The sequence below is a fragment of the Parasteatoda tepidariorum genome, chromosome 7, assembly GCF_043381705.1.
Source record: "Parasteatoda tepidariorum isolate YZ-2023 chromosome 7, CAS_Ptep_4.0, whole genome shotgun sequence".
NCBI lineage: Eukaryota > Metazoa > Arthropoda > Arachnida > Araneae > Theridiidae > Parasteatoda > Parasteatoda tepidariorum.
Window position 1 is genome coordinate 30070560 of NC_092210.1, and position 22733 is coordinate 30093292.

Sequence of the window (22733 nt, forward strand, 5' to 3'; positions counted from 1 at the left end):
TTTTTTCCTTCAAAAAATTGCTATGTATTTGTTATGTTTGTTTTGTATACTGCTTTGTTTTTTTTTCTTCTCTTTTCAGATTTTTTTTAGTCATTCTGTTTCGAGGACGAAACCCGTAGGATGCCCGAGTGTAACATTGTAACATGCGAGAATACAGCCTCTTTGTCAATACGCCAGATGTCGCTCTCTTTAACAAAAAGCAACGAACTTTCTCGATGTAAATCAAGAGTGAGTCAGTTGATGTGTAGTTTCTAAGTGAAACTGGTTGTTTTTAGGTAAAACCTGAAACCTGTGTGGTTCGAACCTAAGTGGTTAGAGTCTATGTGACTCATGTTATTATTGAGGAATAAATATTATTGTTATTGTTATTGATCATATGGTTGATTGAATTAGTTGATGATAACCAACATCATCACATTATGGTGTAGTTTGAAGTAACTCGGCATATATACCTGATATTTTGGTGTCAGAAGTGTGAGTTGTAATTGGATAAAGGAAAATCACGAACCTGTGAGTACTATATTTTTTTTTACTATTATTCTGGGTGAATTATAGAGAAAAATAAAATAATGAGCTTCTTGTCCAGATCTAGAAAGGAAGATCTGTTAAAACTTGCAGAAGAATTAGAGATTACACTTCCCCCTAATCCTAAAATTATCAATATAACACATCTAATTACCTCCGATACTAAATATGATGAAATATTTACGAAAAATGTGTTAGAAAATATTGTTTCGGAGTGCTTGGAAAAAGCGACGGCCGAAAAAGAAAAATTAGCACAAGAAATTCAGCTTGAAAAGCTTAAAGCGGAAAATTTAAATCGGCAAAACGGAACTCCGATTCCAGCAAGAGAAACATTAAAAACTAGTGATTTGTATAAACTAATTAAAAGTTTTGATGCCAACGAAACCGATATCAGTACCTATTTACAATTGTTTGAGCGTCAAGCAAACAGAATAAATATAAATAAAACTGAATTCGTCACGTATTTAATGGGACTTCTCCCACTGAGCATTGTTCAAATAATTGCTCAAGAGCCTGAACAATAAACTGCAGACTATAATTTTGTTAAAACTTTGCTTCTGAAATGCTTTAAACTTTCTCCGGAACAATTCCGTCAGAAATTTTCGTTCCATTAAAAAGAAGTAAATGTTTCCTATCGAGATTTCGCACATCAATTAAACCACTATTTTGACGAGTGGATTAGCGGCTTGAAAATAACAGACTTTGACAAGCTAAAAGAATATATGGTCGTTGACCAAGAAAGAAGAAAATTACCGTCAGATATCCGCGAACATTTATTGGATGATTTACACCAAATAACTGAATTAAGTGTATTAATTGATAAGCTTGAAATATACGAAAATGCGCGAATAATAACAAAAAAAGTAGACACCTCTAATAGGAATTCAATCTTTAAAACCAAAACATTTCCAATTCAACAAAAACGAAACACACCCATCTCTTCCTTTTCTCCTGGTTTGAATAATCCGAATAAAAATAAAGATATGTCTCATATCAAATGCTATAACTGCCACAATTATGGGCATATAAGTGCAAAATGTGATCAAGTAATAAAAAAGTGTAGAAACTGTAATAAATTAGGTCATTCCAGTCATGAATGTACCGAAAGAAACGTACACATAATTCAACCAACTCGTATTGATAAAAAAAAATGTAATATTTAACAATGAAATTAATGCTATTATTGATACAGGCAGTGAAATAACCATGTGTAGTGATGTATTATATCAAAAATTTCCTCCTATTCCCCTCCAATTGTCTAATATTATTTTATCGGGAATAAGTAAAGAGCCTATTTCCCCATTAGGGTGGTTTAATACAAACATAGGTATAGATAATTTTACGATTAATGCTAATATTTATGTTATTGATAAAATGCAATTCGATTTTACAATTGGAATGGATGTGCTTAATTGTTTGGATATCAATTTTGCTAAAGGTAAATTATTTGTTAAAAATACCTCTACCCCAAAAACAGTTAACGTTAATACCTCGCGTGAAAAATTCACCCTTCGGAAGTGAAACCGAAACTTTTAAAAACTCAGTCGTCTCCCTTCAAGGCTAGTGTAATACCCAGATGCGATTCTATGTTAATTTATGATCAAAGAAAGGGTCACTTCTCTGATTCTGTTTTGACTTCGGAAAATTCGAATATTAATGCGACTTTGCCCATTAATGAAACTTTTTCTTTCTTAACTCAGATATTTAATGCTATTGACCTCAATAAAGTAGATTTATCTCACATACGTAATAAATATATCAGAGAGAATTTATTTATTTTGATTAACAAATAAGCCATCTCAGATTAAAACCTCGGATATTAAAATGAACATTATTTTAAAGGATGAAATTCCCATTTCTCAACATGCTCGACGTTTGTCATTTAAAGAGCGGGAAATAGTTGAAAAACAAATAGACACCTGGTTAAAAGATGGTGTTATTCGTGAAAGTTGTTCAGAATTTTGTGCGCCTATAGTTCTTTGCAAAAAGAAAGATAATTCCATGCGAGTTTGCATCGATTATAGGAAATTAAATCAAAAAATTGCTCGAGATCGATTTCCCTTACCCCTTATGGAGGACATATTAGACCAATTAGGCGATGCGCAGGTAATTTCTTCTATTGATTTAAAAGCAGCCTTTCATCATTGCGAAGTTGATGAAAATAGTCGTAAATACACTTCATTTATTACACATAACGGACAATACGAATTTTTAAAAGTACCCTTTGGTTTAGCAAATAGCCCTAGTTTTTTTCAAAGATATATTTTGCATGTGTTTCGAGATCTTATAAGAGATAAAACTTTAGTGATTTATCTAGATGACATTTTCATTCCAGCAAAAAATGATGAGGAAGGTTTTGAAACATTAAAACGTGTTTTAAAAACAGCTGCTGATAACGGATTGGAATTAAATTTTAAGAAATGTCAATTTTTAAAACGTTCCATTGAATGTCTCGGTTACATAATTGAAAATGGCACGATTCGCCCTTCACCCTCTAAAACTTTAGCAGTTAAAAATTTCCCGGAACCTAAAACACATAAATAATTAATGAGTTTCCCTGGATTAACAGGATATTTCCGTAAATTTATCCCAAATTATAGTAAAATAGCTAAATCTCTCAGTGATTTGCTTAGAAATAATACTGATTTTAAATTCGATAATGAACAAAAAGAAGCTTTTCAAAAGCTCAATATAGCCTTAACGAATGACCCAGTTCTTCATTTATATAGACAAAATTCTGAATTAGAGCTCCACACAGATGCTAGTAGTTTTGGTTTCGGAGCAGTTCTTCTTCAAAAAGCAGACAATGGTAAATTTTATCCAATCCATTATTTTAGTAAAAAAACGTCCCAACAACAAGAGAAATATAGTAGCTATGAGTTAGAAACTCTTGCCATAGTTGAAGCGCTAAAAAAATTTCGAAACTATTTGTTAGGTGTAAAGTTCAAAATTATAACCGATTGCGCTGCTCTCCAAAGCACAATGAGTAAAAAAGAAATTATCACTAAAATTGCGCGGTGGGCGTTGTATCTTGAGGAGTTTCACTTTGATATGATACATCGGCCTGCTACACAAATGAAGCATGTTGATGCCTTAAGCAGAAATTTTGCTCTTACAATTCAGCATGATGAGGTAACCATGAAAATAGCAGCTGCCCAAAAAGAGGGTGAGCAAATAAACACTATTAAAACATTAATTGCCAATGGAAATGATAATATACACTTTATTAAAAATGACATTCTTTACCGATACGATAATGGTAGGGATCTTCTAGTAATACCAGGCGCGATGCAAAATGATATCATTAAAGAAGTTCATAATAAGGGACATTACGCACTCTCTAAAACTGAAGAAGCTATTAAACAAAATTATTATCTTCCTAGTCTAAAAGCGAAAATACAATCTGTCCTAACAAATTGTGTTGACTGTATTCTATGCAACCGAAAGCGAGGAAAGAAAGATGGCTTCTTGCACCCGATTCCTAAAGAAGATGTACCTTTAAGTACATACCACGTTGACTTTATAGGTCCATTGCCTTCAACAAAAAAGAAATATCAGCACATTTTTTCTGTGATTGATGGTTTTTCGAAATTTGTATGGCTTTACCCCGTAAAAAATGTAAGTGCTCAAGCAGCTTTATAGAAATTGCGGTTACAACAGGCAACTTTTGGTAATCCCTCCAGAATTATATCAGACAGTGGCGGTGCATATGTGTCTAAAGAATTTAAGGACTATTGTCAAGAAGAAGATATTAAACATATTCTTATTACTGCTGGAGTACCTCGTGGAAGTGGTCAAGTCGAGAGATTGCACGAAACTCTTATCCCTATTCTCAAAAAGTTATCCATCGATAATCCAATGGACTGGTATAAACTCGTAAACGATGTACAGCGATTTATTAATAGTACAGTTTCCACCAGTACAAACAAAACGCCATTTCAACTAATGATAGGAATACACATGAGAAACAAAGAAGATTTACGGATTAAAGAAATTCTAACTGACGAATATGAAAACTACTTTATGAAACAACGAGAAGATCTTAGAAGTGATGCACAGCGACGAATTATGGAAATTCAACAGCAGAATAAATTAACCCACAACAAAAAATGTAAACAACCCCGCAAGTACAGAAAAGATGACTTAGTGGCGATTCAAAGAACACAATTTGGAACTGGTTTAAAATTGCGCCCCAAGTTTCATGGTCCTTACAAGATTGTTAAAGTGAAATGCAATGACAGATATGAAGTAGAAAAAGTTGGGCAACATGAAGGTCCTAACTTAACAACCACTGTTGTAGACTATATGAAGCCATGGACAAATTAGTGCATATTTACTGATGGAACGATGCAGCTTTAATTTTTTTCCTTCAAAAATTTGCTATGCATTTGTTATGTTAGTTTTGTATACTGCTTTGTTTTTTTTTCTCTTTTCAGATTTTTTTTTAGTCATTTTGTTTCGAGGACGAAACCAGTAGGATGCCCGAGTGTAACATGCGAGACTACAGCCTCTCTGTTAGTACGCCAGATGTCGCTCTCCTTAACGAAAAGCAACGAACTTTCTCGATGTAAATGAAGAGGTAGTCAGTTGATATTGTTTCTAGAGGAAACTGGTAACCTTAGTGGTTAAGATTCTGAGTGAATGTTAATTAATGATTGTTTCTATGTGAAACTGGCAACCTGTGTGGTTCGATCTTAATTGCTTAAGAGTCTATGTGACTCATGTTATTATTGAAGAATAAATATTATTGTTATTGATCATATGGTTGATTGAATTAGTTGATGATAACCAACATCATCGCATTATGGTGTAGTTTGAAGTAACTCGGCATATAAACCTGACATAATGGTGTCAGAAGTGTGAGTTGTAATTGGNTATATATATATTGCGCACTAAGAAAAAAATTATGGTCGAATCTACCAGAATGTGATTAAATTTATCGAGTTTCTAGGTCTTTGGAAACATCAACAGACTGCATAATATTTATAAAAGTGTTACGGTAATGATTTGGTAAAATTAACAACAAAATATTGTTCTACAATATGAGATAAAATTTGGTAAATGTGGTAAAATTTAGTACTTTTTATCATGATAACGTAGAGCATGACATAAAAATCTTCTCTTCGATAAAATTTATGTTTCAGTTTTATTTATTTCTTTACGAAATATGTGGTAATGAGAACTACTGGTTTGAAAACTAGTATTTCTGGTCAGCCATTACCATATGAATAGAAAAATTACCAAATTAATGGTTTAAATAAAACATATTTTAGTTTTATTAATAAGAAATATTGTTTTTACCAGAAATAGCATTACCATACAGTATAGTAATTTTACAATGATTTTTCCATGTGCCACCAGTAATTTTACCACGATGTCCGTGTGATGTTATTTTTTCACTCATCAAAATTTTTCTCCCTTTTCAATAACAAGCAATAAATAAATATTGCGTACGAAAAAAATAGCTTCCATGAAACACTTATTATATTATCAAATTCTTTTAATTTTTCAATTAAAATTATTATTATTTTTTTTAAAAAATGAAAAATAGTATAAGAATTGCTTTTTTTAAGATAATACAATTTCATTATTATTATTATAATTATTATTATATGAAAGGAAAATTATTATGCTTTTAGTTGACGGGAATTATATATAATTTTGAAAACTAAATACATAAAGCAATTTACCAATAGAATCAGAAATTACAACTTAACAGCAATATTACGTATATGTAATTTTAGAAAGATGCAAGCGAAAAAGTAATTTCAAAACTTTTTGACCAGTTGGAGATAGGAAAAAGAACTTTTCTAAAGAAACCCGAGATTCTTCAGATTTCTACTTAGTCCTTTTCAATAAATGTATCATAAAACTTTTTTTTTAAATTTAGGAGAAAGAAAAAAGACCTCAATTATCTGAAGTGTCAAAACAGGGCAAACAATAATTCAAAAAAGATAAGTCGAAAGTAAAGAGTAAAGATTGTTTTATTTTTCAAATAACAGAAGCACTTTTTTTAATTGTACTGTAAGTTATTACAAAGGTATCAAAAAATTAAAATTTTTATTCAAATAGTGAAAAAACATAATTCCAGTTTTTTAGTTTTTTAAGTAATTCTAAATACATTTCCAAAAGATTCCCTGCATTTAGGTTTCAAAAACTAATTATGACCGTTAAAGAACTTAAGGAGATTATATGATTAAAAAAATGTTTCTAAAAGCTCTTTCAACATAAAAAAGTATTCAAATTTCATATTATTCCATCATTTATTCATTTTGAGGAATCATATTAGCTAAAAACAGCTTTATTGTACAATGTATAACGAAAAAAAACATTAGGATTATTGTATCATTTCTGTGTAAAAAAAAGAATAATATTCCTAACACTGTTCTAAGAATACACATTTCCATAAATTCAAACATATTTTTGCAAAGATCACGCAATGCTTATTTTTTCAGGGAAAGTATATGTAGATACGTACCCACGAAGAAATCTTCTCCCAAATCACCAAATAGTAATGTCTTTTAGTACATAACCATAATTCAAAACCGCGATGCAACAAATGATCGTTCAAGATGTGGAAAACTAAATGAAAAAAAAAATGTTTTCGGTGAAATATGGTTTTATCTTGAAAGGAAATAAGCAGAGGTGCAGTTCTGCCGGTAATAGATGGTTATCGTTATCTTAAGAATTGTTATTAAGCATTATATGGAGGAAAATGTAATAATTAAAAGTAGAATCTTAAAGACGATGTTTAAAATGGAGGAAACGAAAAAAATCTTCCACTGATATCTAAATTATTGCGTAAGATAAAAGCCATAAAAAGAAAAATAAGTTAAATAAAATCTCTTGATGAAATAAAAAATACAACTACTTTAGATTTTTTTTCTTTAAAAATCCATGATGTATTTTTATTAAGTGATACAGAATTAAGAGATAAGTACACTTTTTGGTAGTTCATGAAAAAGCAATCCTTAAAATTTTTAAATAATTATAATGGTAATTGTTTAAGTTTAATAATTCAGAAACAATTAAAATAATAGCATGCTTTTCTAGTGCTAACATGTTACATTTTTATACGATATTACAATTTTAATGTGTCTAAATAATTCAGTTTAAAATATTTAGAAACATGAGTTTTTAATATATTTTCTAAATAATATGCATCTTGTCTAAATTATACAAGAGATAAGATTTTGTGTCATCGAATCAAAATTTATGTAAAATCAGAGTAAATTCGTAATGCATTTAAATTATAATTACCCTATATATTGAATTTTTAAGAATTTTAAAGATTTTCATTTTGAATTTTCAGGACTTTCATTTTGAATTTTCAGGACTCTCATTTTGAATTTCGGAGAAATTGAATTTTTCAGCATATTTCACTGGTTTTAAAAATTGTTTTATTAAGTCTAAGCAATTTAATTTAAACTGCTTCTAAACCTGAAATTTTAACTAAAATATAATTATCATTAGTTAGAGAGTTGTGATTTAAACATAAAAAAACGTTATTAGTGTTTCTTAAATGATATAAATAATAAGTTAATATAAGTTTATTTTGTTGTTAGTAACATACATTTATTCTAATAAGTATAATTTCCAATTCTCTGCGAAAAAATACGAGATTTTACAGTATTAGTATGTCTATACAATTCTGTTCAAAATGCTTAAAAACACGCAAACTAGCAAAAAATAAAGTAATTCACAATAGTTAGATATTGAGTTGAGACATATGCAAAAAAAATTATGTAAATTTGTAAAAATATCTATTAAAGTCTGTTTAATATTTAATATAAACAATTTCTATTAATGAATTTATTAGTGTTACTAGTGTATATTTATTGTTAGTAACATATTACCAAAATAATGATTACCAAATAATGATTGACGCCCGGTGGTTCTGAAAGTAAAAGAAAAGAATCAGATTTGCATTACAGTGTCAAAGAGATTTCTCAAAATTGTGTTTAAATAACTCCAAAACTAATAATAGTCTAATAAACTAATAATAGTCATTTATTCCAAATTGAAGCGTATATGCTCATTTTTAAGAAAAACGCATAGAGACTATGAATGGGAAGACTATGAGACTCTGTGATATAGGTAGAGCTCTTGGATTTTCATAGGGACAGCGACAATGACACATCATAGTATACTAATTTTAAATTTGAACATTGCGCAACTTGGATAATAGGACTTCAATCATTTAATAAGGAGATCAGTATTTGTAATTTCACATTTTGCTTACTTCGTAATATCTTAAAAACTTTTATTAAGTGAAAGAAATTTCTTTCCTGGTATTTCACTGCGGCGATCACTATATAAAGCTTTCTAACATTACCTGGACATTATTTTCAACTATGGCAGATAGAGCATCCTACTACGAGACCGGAAGTCCTTGGTTCGAATCCTACCGGCAACCAACGAGCATACCTCGTACTCATGTCTCCTCCACACCACAAAGCACAAAATCTCTATACATTTTACTCAAAAATGAATATATGCTGTTTCAACTTTGAATACATAGGGTTTTGATATTAGACTATTATTTATTTCGGAACTATTTTGACAATTTTGCTTAATTTTGAGAAATCCTTTCTTACACTGTACTAGGCTCGAAGATTTGGAAAAACTGCTGAGTTGCGAAGGGGTCAAAATATGAAGAATATTGGCATAAGATAGATCAGAATGTAATATGTTGCTGAAGTGCAGATAAAAAAATAGAGTTTTAAAGTATGTTTAACATAATTTAGTTTTAAGTGCTACATACATGAAAACGTTGCTTTAAGTGTTACATTACATGCATATTAAAACAAATAATTTCATTAATATTAAAATCAATTGCATCAAACATTAATAAATGCTATCCTTAACAGAGTATTGTTTATTTATGCGGAGTAAAAATTAAATATTCATAACTATGTTATGAAAAAACAGCAATTTATAAAATAGAAAAGTAAAGAAAAATATCATTTAATCCATCATACAAGAATAATATTAATGGTGCATTATCTCGTTTTTAAGCTGCAAAATAGTTAATTTTTAACTAAACTAATTATTCAAGTTTTAACTAATTAATTTTAGTTATGTACTTACGGACATCATTAATAATCGTAACTTTAATTCATATAATTTAATTTTATTTAAAATAATAGCAAATGTAATGTTTATTTGAAAGAGAATGTTTACTCTAAACTTAAGAATACTTTAAAGACGCAAATATAAATTAACTTTAATCAGTCTACGAAGGTTTTTTAATTAATGTTATTTATAATTTATAACCACAAGAAAGCTTAAAATTATTTTATTTAGTTCGTGAAGAATTGTATTAAGTTAAAGTAAATACTAACAAATACTACAGTAGAATATATAGATATTCTCTTATTTCTTTAGAATTAAATAATATAATTTAATTATGGGTATAGTTAAATTTCATGAATCCAGTAATTACAAAATTAAACTTAAAAAAATAATAGATGGATGAAAAGTAGAAAGTAAATAACTGAACATCAAATAAAAAAAGTTTCATTAAAAATAACATTTGAAGAAAATTATATTCCATGGTATTTTTATTTTAGCTTCTTACATTGGTTTCTAGTTTATTTAAGATGATAATAATATTCATAAAACTAAATTTTAAGGTCTAAGTAACATAGTCTTTAGTCAAAAGTAAAGAAAGATTTATTTCAAAATTAAAGAAAATCTCAGTAATTGCATTAAATATTTTTTGATGATTACAAATTTATTATGAATATTATCTCCTACAAACTGTTGTTTTATTTCAAATTAATTATTTCAGAGAGATAGTTATAATAGATATTTCTAAATGAAGAAATAATAATTATGATTAAGCAATAAGTTTTCGGTTTTGCCACTTCAGTATTTCTTTTTAAATGAGTTAGATCCTGAATTATGGCCCCTAACCCCTAATATTTAATGAATCCGAATCCAATCCGTTGGCAAACTTTATATTTATGATAAAAGGTGGCGGCTATCTGTGTTTGATAGCAGTGAACATATATTATTAGAGTACTCTAACGACCCTTTATTTTTCGGAACTTAATAAAAATTAACATTTGTACTTCTACGCTCTAAGGAATTTCCATAAAATTCCGAGACATGACCAATAATTTATATGATCAGTTCTCTTCTTTGAGAACAAAATATTTTTTTTTGAAAATTAATATAAATTTGCTATAAAAAATCTAAGAAAAGTTTTTAGGGTAACTTATGAAACTCAAAAAAACAAAAACAAGTCGTCGAAAGAGAGTGAATTTCTTTATCTGTGTTTGTAGGAGCTGTGGTGGCTCAGGGGGTAGAGATCTCGCCTCCCACTGAGGTGACCGGGTTCAAAACCCAACGACGGATGGACGATAAGAAATCTGCACTAGGCTCGCTCCAACGACAGTGCTAACGTAAACTACCCTCAAGGATCATAAGTTGGAGTCCCCTTGCCGTCAGGTTACCCGTGGGAGTTTTTCGTGATTTTCCTCTTCATAATGCAGATTCGTAATGCAGTATAATGTAATTACAGATTAATTCCATCCTGAAGTCCTTTACGAAGGCAAATTTCTTTCAGTATTTGATCCTAATATTCTCTTATCTTCAATAACAAAGCTACGGAGTTAAATAATGGTGGTCGTAAACTCAAAATTGTGTCAGATGTACAATGATGAATATAATATTATAATAATAGTGCTACCAGTTATTTTAGTGATCTTATCACAAACAGGTTAGCTTTTTTGAAATTCGACTGAATTTTGATCATTCCTAAATTCCAATTTCAGTATCAACACGAGAAAAGTACTGTAAGAAGATAGGCATTACGGTGATATTTAAAGGTAATAATTTTCATGGGGAAAAAATTCTTTTTAATCTTTTTATCTAATGTAAGTCATATATAAAATTGTAAAAAAATTATTATTAAAAATCAAGGAATGGAATAAATTATGTATGGAAGTAGTTTTAAAAAGTAAAAGTTTTAAAATGAAGGTTAAGATTTCCTACCAGATTTTTATTTAATTTTTTTGCAAATAAATTTGGTGTATTAGAAAGCATTAAAATTAGTATTTCTTTTTGTTTAGCAGTAATTTCAATAACATATTTTTAGAGAGATTTTTATTAGAAGAATTGATCTAAATATTTTGAACAAAAAATCAGGAAAACAGTATTAGGAGATAAATTATTTGATAAGCAAAAATTAATTTTTTCTATTGCTTGCTTCATTGAAAGACCATATCACGAACAACTTGACATGACTGTGAAAAACTCTCGTGATAAAAATTTACGATCTTAATTAGCACTTGAAAGGACATTAAAAAGCGTAATGTAGATATTTTTCATGGGAAAAATTATTACATATGTAATTAATGAAAAATTATGAAAATTATAATTTATTAAAATAAAAAATTATAAATAGAAATAGTTTTAAAATATAAATTTCGCTAATTGTCAACTAACATACTTTAAAACAAAAAAAAAGCAGTATCTATTAATGAAACAAGGATTGTACAAAAAACCTATATTCCATTTTTAATCTATGTGTATATTGGAAACGAAGTTAAATTCCTTACAAAGGAAGAACGCATTTGTAAAATTCCTATTAAAACAAAATTATGGAGCATTGTTAAAAGCCTTGGATAACGCACAAATTAACCACCAGATTTGCCCAGGGGTAAAATATATCACATTACCTTTTCAGTGCATTTAGTTTTAAACAAACAAAACTTACCAACCGACGTGTTTCTGGGTGTGGTGGTTAGGCTGTCCTCCTTCTACCAGAGAAATCCGAGGTTCATATCCCAGCAGGTTTGATTGAAATTTATCTCTGATTTTTATTTCTGAAAAGATTGATAAATATTTAAAATATTTTATTTATGTAATATGTTTTAAAACTAAATTTTATTTAATTTAAATTAATTTTTAAAAATAATTGTTTTGTTTTAAAAAAATAATAAATATCGTTTTTTCAACAAAAATATATGGATTATTAAAAGAAATGATATTTGAAACTAAAATAAAAATTTTGTCTTTAGTTAAAAAATTGTATTTTAAAATTTAAATTAAAATTTTGTTACTTTCTTTAAATAATCTGTATATTTTAAGTGAAAAAACATAGCTTTAAACTTATTTAGTTTTAAAAGTAAAATTTTTAAGAAAATTAAAAAAAAAATTGAAAAATTATAATTTATGAATTAAATGAAATATATAAAATAGTTATCAACGATTCTGCAAAAGAAAATTAGAGTCGAAATTTAATCATTCCACCTGCGATTTTAACCCCATCCCTATCGGTTTGAAAGCGGACCATCTAACCGTTGCACCACGAATACACAACAGCTGAAAATTTTTGTTAGTTTAAAACTAAATGAACTAAAACTTTAAGGGAGCATCTATTTCATCAGTATCTTGGGAATAATTTCTACCTTATCCAAGGTTTTCAACCATGTTCCTTAATTTTAGCTAAATTTTGCTAATAGAATTTTTACTGATGTGTACTTCCTGTGTTCGTTAAAAGTTTTAGAAAATGCTACATTTCGTCATATTTATGATCTTAACATTATGTTTTTGGGGTGACTAAGCAACAAATAAATAACTATTAGAGAAGTTTGTGTCCTCTAATGTCTCATCAAGAAAATAATCGAGTTAACAAAGCTTTCGTTATGTGTGTTAAGAGCAAGTATTGATAAGAACTTTTTTTTTATAAATATTTTAATAATATCTATTTTTTCAAGTCACGCAGTTATATCTAAATTCTTCTCGCTTTTTAAATTTATAAATTACTTAAGTAATTTATTACTTTTGATTTCTCATTAAATAATATTTTACGAATAAAATGAAATAGTTAGTTTAATTTAAAACAATTTTACATCTATTCCGTTTAGAAGGCGTGATGATTAGTTACAAAATCATCTTTCCAGTTTCAATTATATGAATCTTCTGTCGCATTTTCAATTAATTCAGTAATTAAGAAACGAATGGATGCTTGCAGATCTTATTAGTAACTAGATACCCTAAGGTACAAGTTCACGAAAGAATTGAATAACAGTTCTATGAATAGAACAAATAATATTTAAGTCATTTCATATGATTCATACTTTTCCCAAAGGCATTAACCTAATGAGATAATAAAATGAACGAAAAAAAATTTAAGAAAATTTCATTATATTTGAACTCTAGAAATCGTGAGTTTTAGCTCTACATTTTCAAATAATCTATTACAGTAAGCAAATTTATTTTCGAAAATAGAAGAATAAACTAACTTTTATACAATACAAGACAAAAATAACGATAATTTCACGAATTTCTTAAGGATTAGAATTAAAATAATATACATTTGCATGGTTATGTATCCTTTTATTAACTCATTGTTCTCAATCTGACACTAAATTATTGTATTTACCAACTTGAACTCTCAGAAAAATCAGTTAAATGCTTACATAAAATACCGATACTTTGAAATATAGAATCATCACCACTTGATGTCAACTCGAAATTTATGATATTAAATTAAAGATTATTTCAACATGTAGGATGTAGGCATATTTAATATAATAGAATTTAAATCATACTATTGTGTAATCAAGTTTGAAACGGTTTAGACTCAACTTGTATACAAATACGCCTCAACTTGTCAAAATATTAGACATCCGTAATTTTTAATGATATATCGTTTACAATTTTCTAATGGACAAAGAAATGTAGTTTAGTGATAAAATAAATTTTTAAACTTTCAAGAATGAGATTTCTTTTTCTCCAAAAGGCAGATATTTGTCAACTACTTATACAAACTTTGAAATATATCTATACGCTGAAATGTAATATGATTCAAACTTGATGCAACTCTAATAAATTGCCTAGCTTATCCTGCTAGTTATGTGCACTTTTAATTGCATAGTATGAGAGCTCACTGCTTGATAACGCATTGTAAATGTCGTAATAGATAAACACTATTTTATGTTACATCCAACAACCAAATATTTCTAGAGTTTAATCTGATCAACTATTATTCTTCTGTTTTATGTTCACTTCATCATAGATCTCCAAAATCTAATAAAGATTTAATAATCAGTAATTGATAATCAATATTTTATTTAATTATTTACTTGAATTCTAAAGTATTTGAAATTCTTTGACACAACTCGTTTATTTTTTCCAATGTAAAACATGTTATTAATATTAATTTTTTAATTTTATTTTTATTATTATATTCATTCTTATTATTATGAAGAGGGTGTTTCGCCCCAATTTCTTTTCTTAAATTCAGAAAAAGACATCAGAATCAAAGAAGAATTTTTGCAAGCTACATAACAATATATATAAGCACACCGGACAAAAAATTAGTCACCCTTGGAAAAATCATGAAAAACATAATTTAATAGCAAGTAATACCACCTTTGGATTCGATAACAACCTGGAATCGGTTAGGAAGGGAGTCCACAAGGTTTTGGAGGTACGTCGAATCCAGTTTAAGCCACTCGTTGAGGATTTGATCGCGCAAAACCACCAAATTGCGAGGATGCTGATTTCGTCGTTTTACACGTTACTCCAACATGTCCCATAAATTTTCAATGGAGTTGAAGTCAGGTGATTTTGCAGGCCAGTCGAGATGTAATTGAGTGTCTGAGTGTTCATAAAACCAGTCATATAATCTTCCACCCCGCTGAACTTTGCTGTTGTCATCTTAAAAAATAGGGGTATCGACAACACACTCTTCATGAAGATGTTGACTGAAAGGCAATACCTAATCAACCAGAATGTTAAAATAAACATGTTGATTCATGTTAATGGCCACCTCAGTGAGGGGGCCCAATTCATAATAAGAAAAACACTCCCAAAACATGNTTTAAATCATTTAAATGCTTTTAGAAGGTGCATCATAAAGAATTTGCCGAACGTGTTAAAAATTACAAATTACAATATTATATTATATTATATTAATTTTCTTATAGAATTCTTCTTTATAGAATTCATATTATATATATATATATATATATAGAATTTGATCACGACTAAGCAATAGTATATTGTTGAGTTATGTTTTCTTTTAAGCTGAACCATAACGGTTCAACCTGCACCAATATTTTAACACAGTGCAAAGCACAACTGGTTTTCAGCCGAAAAACTTTTTTTTATCAAAACCAATTTCTTGAACTATTTCTTAGAAACCTTGGAATTGTTTGAGAGAATTGCAAAGTAATTGGGTTTCAGAAACTATTCTTTTAAAATAAGAATTGATCAAGAAAAAACGAAGAGTTGTATATTTCCATCTCTAACTTCGGCACACTTGTCTTTCCAAACACTGAGTTCTTTCTTCTTTAAAATCACCTCATCTCCTCACCAAAAGACCAGGTAAGGCAGAACTTTTAAGGCAAACTGAATGAATTCACCCTTTTAGATTCTGAAAAGAGACTATTTGGCGAACTTGTCATCTGTCTTCCCCACACGGTTCTTTCGTATCGATCACTGATATATAATCTCTTTCTGTCCTCTTCTGATGAAATTTGGGGATAAAGAAATATATTCATACTTTCCGAAGTTGGTGAGACTTTCTGTTTCTTTGTTTGTTTTTTCCGAGTTCCATTTTAATCAAAATTTCAAAGCAGTATGCTTCTATTGGAAATTGAAAGTTTATAAATTTTTTTCATACTCTGGTAAATTAAATAAAGTTGTAATAATTATTTAATTAAAATCATTATAGCTTAACAATTAAAATATTTGAATTTATTTATGAGTCGTAATAGTGGTTGAAACATTAAGAGGTCTTTGAAAAGAGTTGGAGTTCTATCCCAATTAGCTGTTTGAAAACTCTTTCCTGTTTCCAATCGATAGTTACCTGCTTGTAAAAGTAGTAAAAGTTGCTCGTGTGTAAATTTCAGCGCATAGCCAATATAATGAACTTGGTCTTAAATGAGTGGAACCTTAACCCTCATAGTTTCTCCGGCTGTAGTGCCTCTTTATTTTTAAGTAATAATTTTTAAACTTTAAAACATATTATTACAAGTCTATGAATTATGTTTTTTTTAATTTTTTCAAGTTGCATATAAATACTAAACAATCAAATTAATGATGATGCTTTAAAAAAAACTAAAAGTTGAAATTTTAATATAGTTTATGATTCATTCATATTGTTTTTTATTTATACTTAAATTCTAATATTCTAGAGAATACGCGTTTATGATAACAATATTATAATAACTGAATTACTAAAATTATGAATTAGGAGCTAAGCTATTAGCTTTAACTTTTATTTGTATAATTTCAGAATTTAGTTACTCATATTTAGTCAGGATTTCCTGTTGGTCAACAATTAAAAATTTTAATTAATTATTATATATTTTAATTAAATGAATTTTAAAATAAAAAAAATATTGATTACTGATTAAAAATATGATACGTTGGTTGTTACTTCAAGAAAACACACTTGTGATATTGAAACTAAAATCATAAAAGCATAAACAACCTTAATTACATTTTTTGTGTAAATGTGTATTATTTTAATCAATATTAACGATTAAGAGTTTTTTCTCACAGTTAAGTATCTTTTCAATATGCTTTGTTTCTTATAAATTTTGGAATACATTTGATCCGAAAAATATTATAAGTTAACGCAAAATCAAATTTTCCATATTGCCATTTTCCAATACATTTTACCATTTCATTTGATTTTTTTCTTTCCTGAAATTCCAATTAATTTCGGAAAATTAATTTTTAAAAATTATCGACTCCGACCCTATTTAAAAGAATTTTATGCAATAACTCACAAATTTAAAACTTAAATTTGCAAAGTATTTAAATGATTTAGAGATAGATTTCAACGTTTTCTTATTATTTTGAAAGATTTCAACTTTTCTCTCCATGTAATTTTTCTGAATTGCTTTGAAAATATACAAATAAAGATGGAATTCGTAGAATTTTGTGCAAGTTTCCTTTCAGTTGTAATAATTTTTTTCCTCCATAAGTCCTATTCAACCATTAGAGATTATGTTTCATTTTAAGAGACAGAACATATGCAAGATAGAACTCATAGAATTTTGCTATCGTTAAAGGCCAACCATTTGTGTGAAACTTACACCGTATTAGTATCGAATGCGAAAAGCCTATCTCTCGATTAACATAAAGATTGCACTTTCTACCCTTAATGGCTTCATTCATTGTTACTTTCAAAATACATAAAACTTCTATCTATCACATCGACGTTAATCTTGGGAATCTGTATTGTAACTAAAATTTTAGAACATTTTCCAAATGACGTTAGCACACTACACAAAGAAATTTCAATTAATATATTTTTATGAGTTGATAATAATCTCATCTATCAATTGTTTATGATTTAATAAGGCTGTATAGGAAGTTGTTAAAAGCTGTATTTCACGTAAAATATCAGCTCTATATTTTAAAATGCATTTAAACACATTTCTTATCTTAAAGTTATACATTTATTTTTCTCAAAACATTTCATAAATTTTTAATAATAACGTCTATTGTTTGTTCTATTGTTTATTTATGTTGAATACCTTAAACCTTTAATTAGTTTTTGCAATATATTAAAACGATTTTAAAAGAGATTGTTCCATACTTTGAACAAATAAATGGTTTTTCATCCAAACAACTAAACAGTTATGTATAAAAATTTCGAAATTACTGAGAAATAAAAAAAGAATTTTTAAATGTGTTTTCTTACATAACATATAGACATTTTATAATGATGGTCCGTAATTTTTTAATTAACATTTTAATGCAAAAATACACCGTCCAGTCGCATAAATGTAACCTCTTGCCATAAGTCAGAACAAACACTTTGCGCATAGTGGACCACTACATGAGTTGCAGGAAGAGAGTCACTTATGTTATTGAAGATATTCACCAGAATGTAGAGTGATACCGATAGGAAAACCATGTGACCACATGCAAAAAGTCAGCATTTGAATAGTGGACAGCTACTAGACGTGCAGGAAGAGAGTCAATTAGATTCTTGAAGGTGTTCATTGAAATGTTGAACCATACCGATTGCAATGTCGTGGCCAGCTGCGCTAAGTTACGCGGCTGAAGAGCCACGAAACGAACAACTCTATCTAAGTGGTCTCACAGATTCTTGATTGAGTAAATTTTGGGAATTTAGTGGCCAAAGGATTTCGATTAACTAATCTTGGTGTTCTTCGAACAACGCACGTTCACTGCTAACTGTGAGACACGTCTCATAGTCCTGCTGATAGAGGCCATCATCCAATAAAAAAAATTTGAACACGGTAAACGAGGACAGATGCGTATTTACGTTGATCCCTTGTAACTTCAAAAATGATGAGCGCATATAGAGAATGCCACGTAAATATTGCTCAGACCATAGTGCTCCATCCTCCAGCTTCGACCCTTCCGAACAAATCGTTCCATTTTTGCAGTACACCAACAATTGTAAAAGTTTTCCGATTTCCGCGGGCACACTTTATATACGTTCCACCGAAATATGCTACTGCCTGCCTTCAGTAATGGGTTATTTCACGTTGACGTCGAAAGTAGTTCGTTATCACATTATTATGACTAGTCTGTGTGATAGCTTTCTATAATAATTAGTTCATTTTATAACGGCTATTTTTTATATAATGAGACTTATATATTTTTTCAAACTGTTATTGCATAATGAACACAAATTTCTGAAAACACTTACGTAATTTTTAATGAATAATTAATTTAAACGAATAATTCATTTAAAAAGCTGCGTGATATTGTGAATATAATTATTAAACATTGTAATACTAAAAAATTTTACAAAAAATTTATTAAAAATACTAAAACTTTTTTATCATCAGAATTTATAGCAAATATAATTACTTAGGAATTTTGATAGCCTAAATTAAGATATATTAGTTTTATTTCTAAATTATACGCGAGCCCTCTTTGGAAATAAAGATAGTATAATAATTATGTAACCTCTATAACGTAAATAAGTTGTAAAAATTGATCCGGAAAAGTTGGAACCAAAAACCATCTTATAACTTTATACGTTTTTTGAATTAGAAGAAAAAATAAAGGAAACATATTTAGAGAAAGTCCTACTTTTAAAAACATTGGTACTAAAAAATGAAACGTATTTAACAACATTTTTAATCTAAAAGCCTAAAGCCTTTGGAAACGTATCTCTTCCCATAAAATGTTGGGGTCTTTTTTTTTTCTTCTTTTTTTTCATTATTCCACAACGGCCTTATCAGTCTTACTTCTATTATCTTTTCTTTTTTCATTTCCTTCTTCCCTTTTTTTAAGTTTTATCTATTTTGTAAAGTTCACTTAACTAATTACACATGAAAGAGGCAGTACGTTATTTGTGATTTTATCTATATAAAAAGGAGTAAATATCTGAAAATTTTATTGAAACAAACAATAGTTTTTTAAAAATATCTTTCAAGGTAATGAAATGATTTTATAAGAAAAATCTTTTTAAACTTCAGTTGAAGAACTCTGAAATTAAGTTAATACTTAATAAAGATTAATAAAGAAAATTTCTTATTTAAAAGTAAAAGTTATATTAAAGTATTTATGTAGCATTTTAAGTTATAATTAAGTGATAGTGTTAAAATTTATGGTATAAAGCTATATTTTTTACTCCACAAAAAAATCTGAATAATGCTTTTGCACATCATAGTAACTGTAAAACCATAACTCTGCAACTAACGTTTGTGTTCCAAAATGATATCAAAACTTCTTCGAATTAAATTTGTATTGCTCTCAGTATCGATTTCATATAAATAACATTGGTATGCAAATACGATTATATTTAAATATAAATATTTCTGACTATTTGCAAATAAGTTATTCTTACTTAATTCATTGCTGCACAAAGACTTCACTTGTTCACAACTCAAAACATGCTTTACGATATGAATTAAATTCAACCTTAAAGCTTAGATGAATTATCAAACATAAAGAAGAAATTTGGTCAAAATTCTAAAACATATAATAGTTTTAATACATTAAAATATTGTGAAAAGTTCTTTTTAAAACTTCAGCAAGTTGTATAGTTTTAAAAGCTCTATACAAAAGTTTCCATACCTTCTTTTTCTTACTAGCACAACAGCCCCTTGCTGACCTTGGCTCGCACAACAGCTCTCTCCATCTAGCGTCTTCTATACGTACTAACGTCTTTTCAATTTTAGCTTTCAAAGTTTTGAGATTCATTTTCATTGTCTTCTAGCCACTTCGTCGGATGTGTTCCTTTAGCTTTTATTTAATGAGACTTATATACAAACCAAAGGATCTATCAGGTATTTTTTTAAAGATCAAGATCTTAGAGGAATTATCTTTTAAGATATTACCGATAACCTTCCAGGCCTTGACTGCTGAATTTACTCATTCTATCTAGAGTCTAGTATCCACAGTAACAACTCTCAATTTTAATTTGAAATTTTTGTGACTCATTTTAAGAATCATCCAGCTATCTAGTCAGTTGTTTTCCTTTATCTTGGTCAACCTTCAGATTTTTTGAAACATCAAAGTCTTAGAAGGATTATCTTTGAGATTCTCCAAACTCCTTGTCATCCTAATCTAAGCATAATATCTTATCATACTTTTTTTGTTTTCTATAATACCTGTAAAATTCCTATTGTTCCCTAAAGCTTTGTATACTGAATCATTATTTTTCTATCCAATATGTCTAATAAATATTGGATAGCTTTGTTTAAATTCTATGTTTAAGTTCCATGTTTCACTTGCATGAAGTAAAACAGGTTGCATAAATGGATTCCGCACCTATATACATTATATTTAAAACTTTTAAATTTGATTAAGGTAAATACAAGAACTAATTTACGTACATACGTTTTTTCTTTACAAGTTCTTTCCGTGAAATTTAAAACCAAGATCAAACATTTCAAAACATTTAAAACAAGTTTATTTGTTTAAAATATTCTTTTCAAGTTAAACGTAGTAATTAAACTGCTATACTTCGAATAAAGCTCCATATAATCAGAATAATGCCTAAGGTAGAAACAGTTCATTCATGCTTGTTGTTACTTCTAAGAAGAAATCTAATAATAATTCCTCCGTGAATTTTTATCCGATTGTTTGGCATGTTTTGATCATAAGCTATTCCTGGATGACGGAAAACTGTGGCTTATAAATACCCATTAGAGCATGTGACTCAGTGAAGAGATTTTGATTTGTGGTAGATATTTCTCTTGTAGATTATGGCCTCGAGGGTCATCTATTCGTAATATTAGGTTGCATTGTGGTATCGTGATATCATCGAATAAGGCTATTAGTCTGTTCACTGAAGCTTAAGAAGTAGATATTTTTGTTCGAATGGTGTTGAGAATATTGTTGCCTTATCCTAAATATTACACATTTACAGATGATGAAAGAACACTAAAGAAATTAGTTACTTTATTTCAACTATTCTAATTCCATCTACAATATTTTACTCAGAGCAAAATTTTGATTTCATCCCATATAAAATGTCATTACTTCTATTGGAAAAAATTTTATACGTATGTTTTTTTTCATATTTCTGCTTATTTTTATATTATAAATTGAAATTGGACATTCAAAATAGGATTTTTGTCAGGAAAACATAAAATTTTTCTCGAATTTTTTTAAAAATCTCGAAAACATTTCATGAAAAACAAATTTTGTTCATAAAATCACTGAAAAAAGTTTAAATGTACTAATTTTCAGGCGTGGTTTTACCTTAATGACAAGTTTATGCAGTTTTTTTGACAGTCAAATGAAACAAAGACATTCAAGAAAAATCTAAAATTATTAATGGGGCTAAATATCCATTGTATTTTTTCAAGGTCATATGACTATATTATATCATTATGACTATTCGTTTGTCATAATGAAATCTGTTTTTCATATCAAAAACGGAATTCAACTGAGAAAAATTACAGAAAAATATCTTATAGCATTTCTGTAGATCTTAAAAGAGTAGTAAAAAAACATTTGATGATTTTTTTTCTATTCCAAATAACTATCAAAATACCACACCAGCTTGACATATTTCCAATAAGGGCAATAATTCAATTGAAGCATAAAACTTTCGAATCCTCTTAAAAACTTTTAAAGGCTTTTTTAAAAGTTCAATTTTAAATTTCACCTCATCAGATATATTATTAATTTATTTTCCTTAAAAAACTTAATACATTCACCCACTCTTGCAAATAAAAGGATAACCATAATTCACTTTTAGTCGTAGCCATGGTTACATTTGTTATTGTAATTATGAT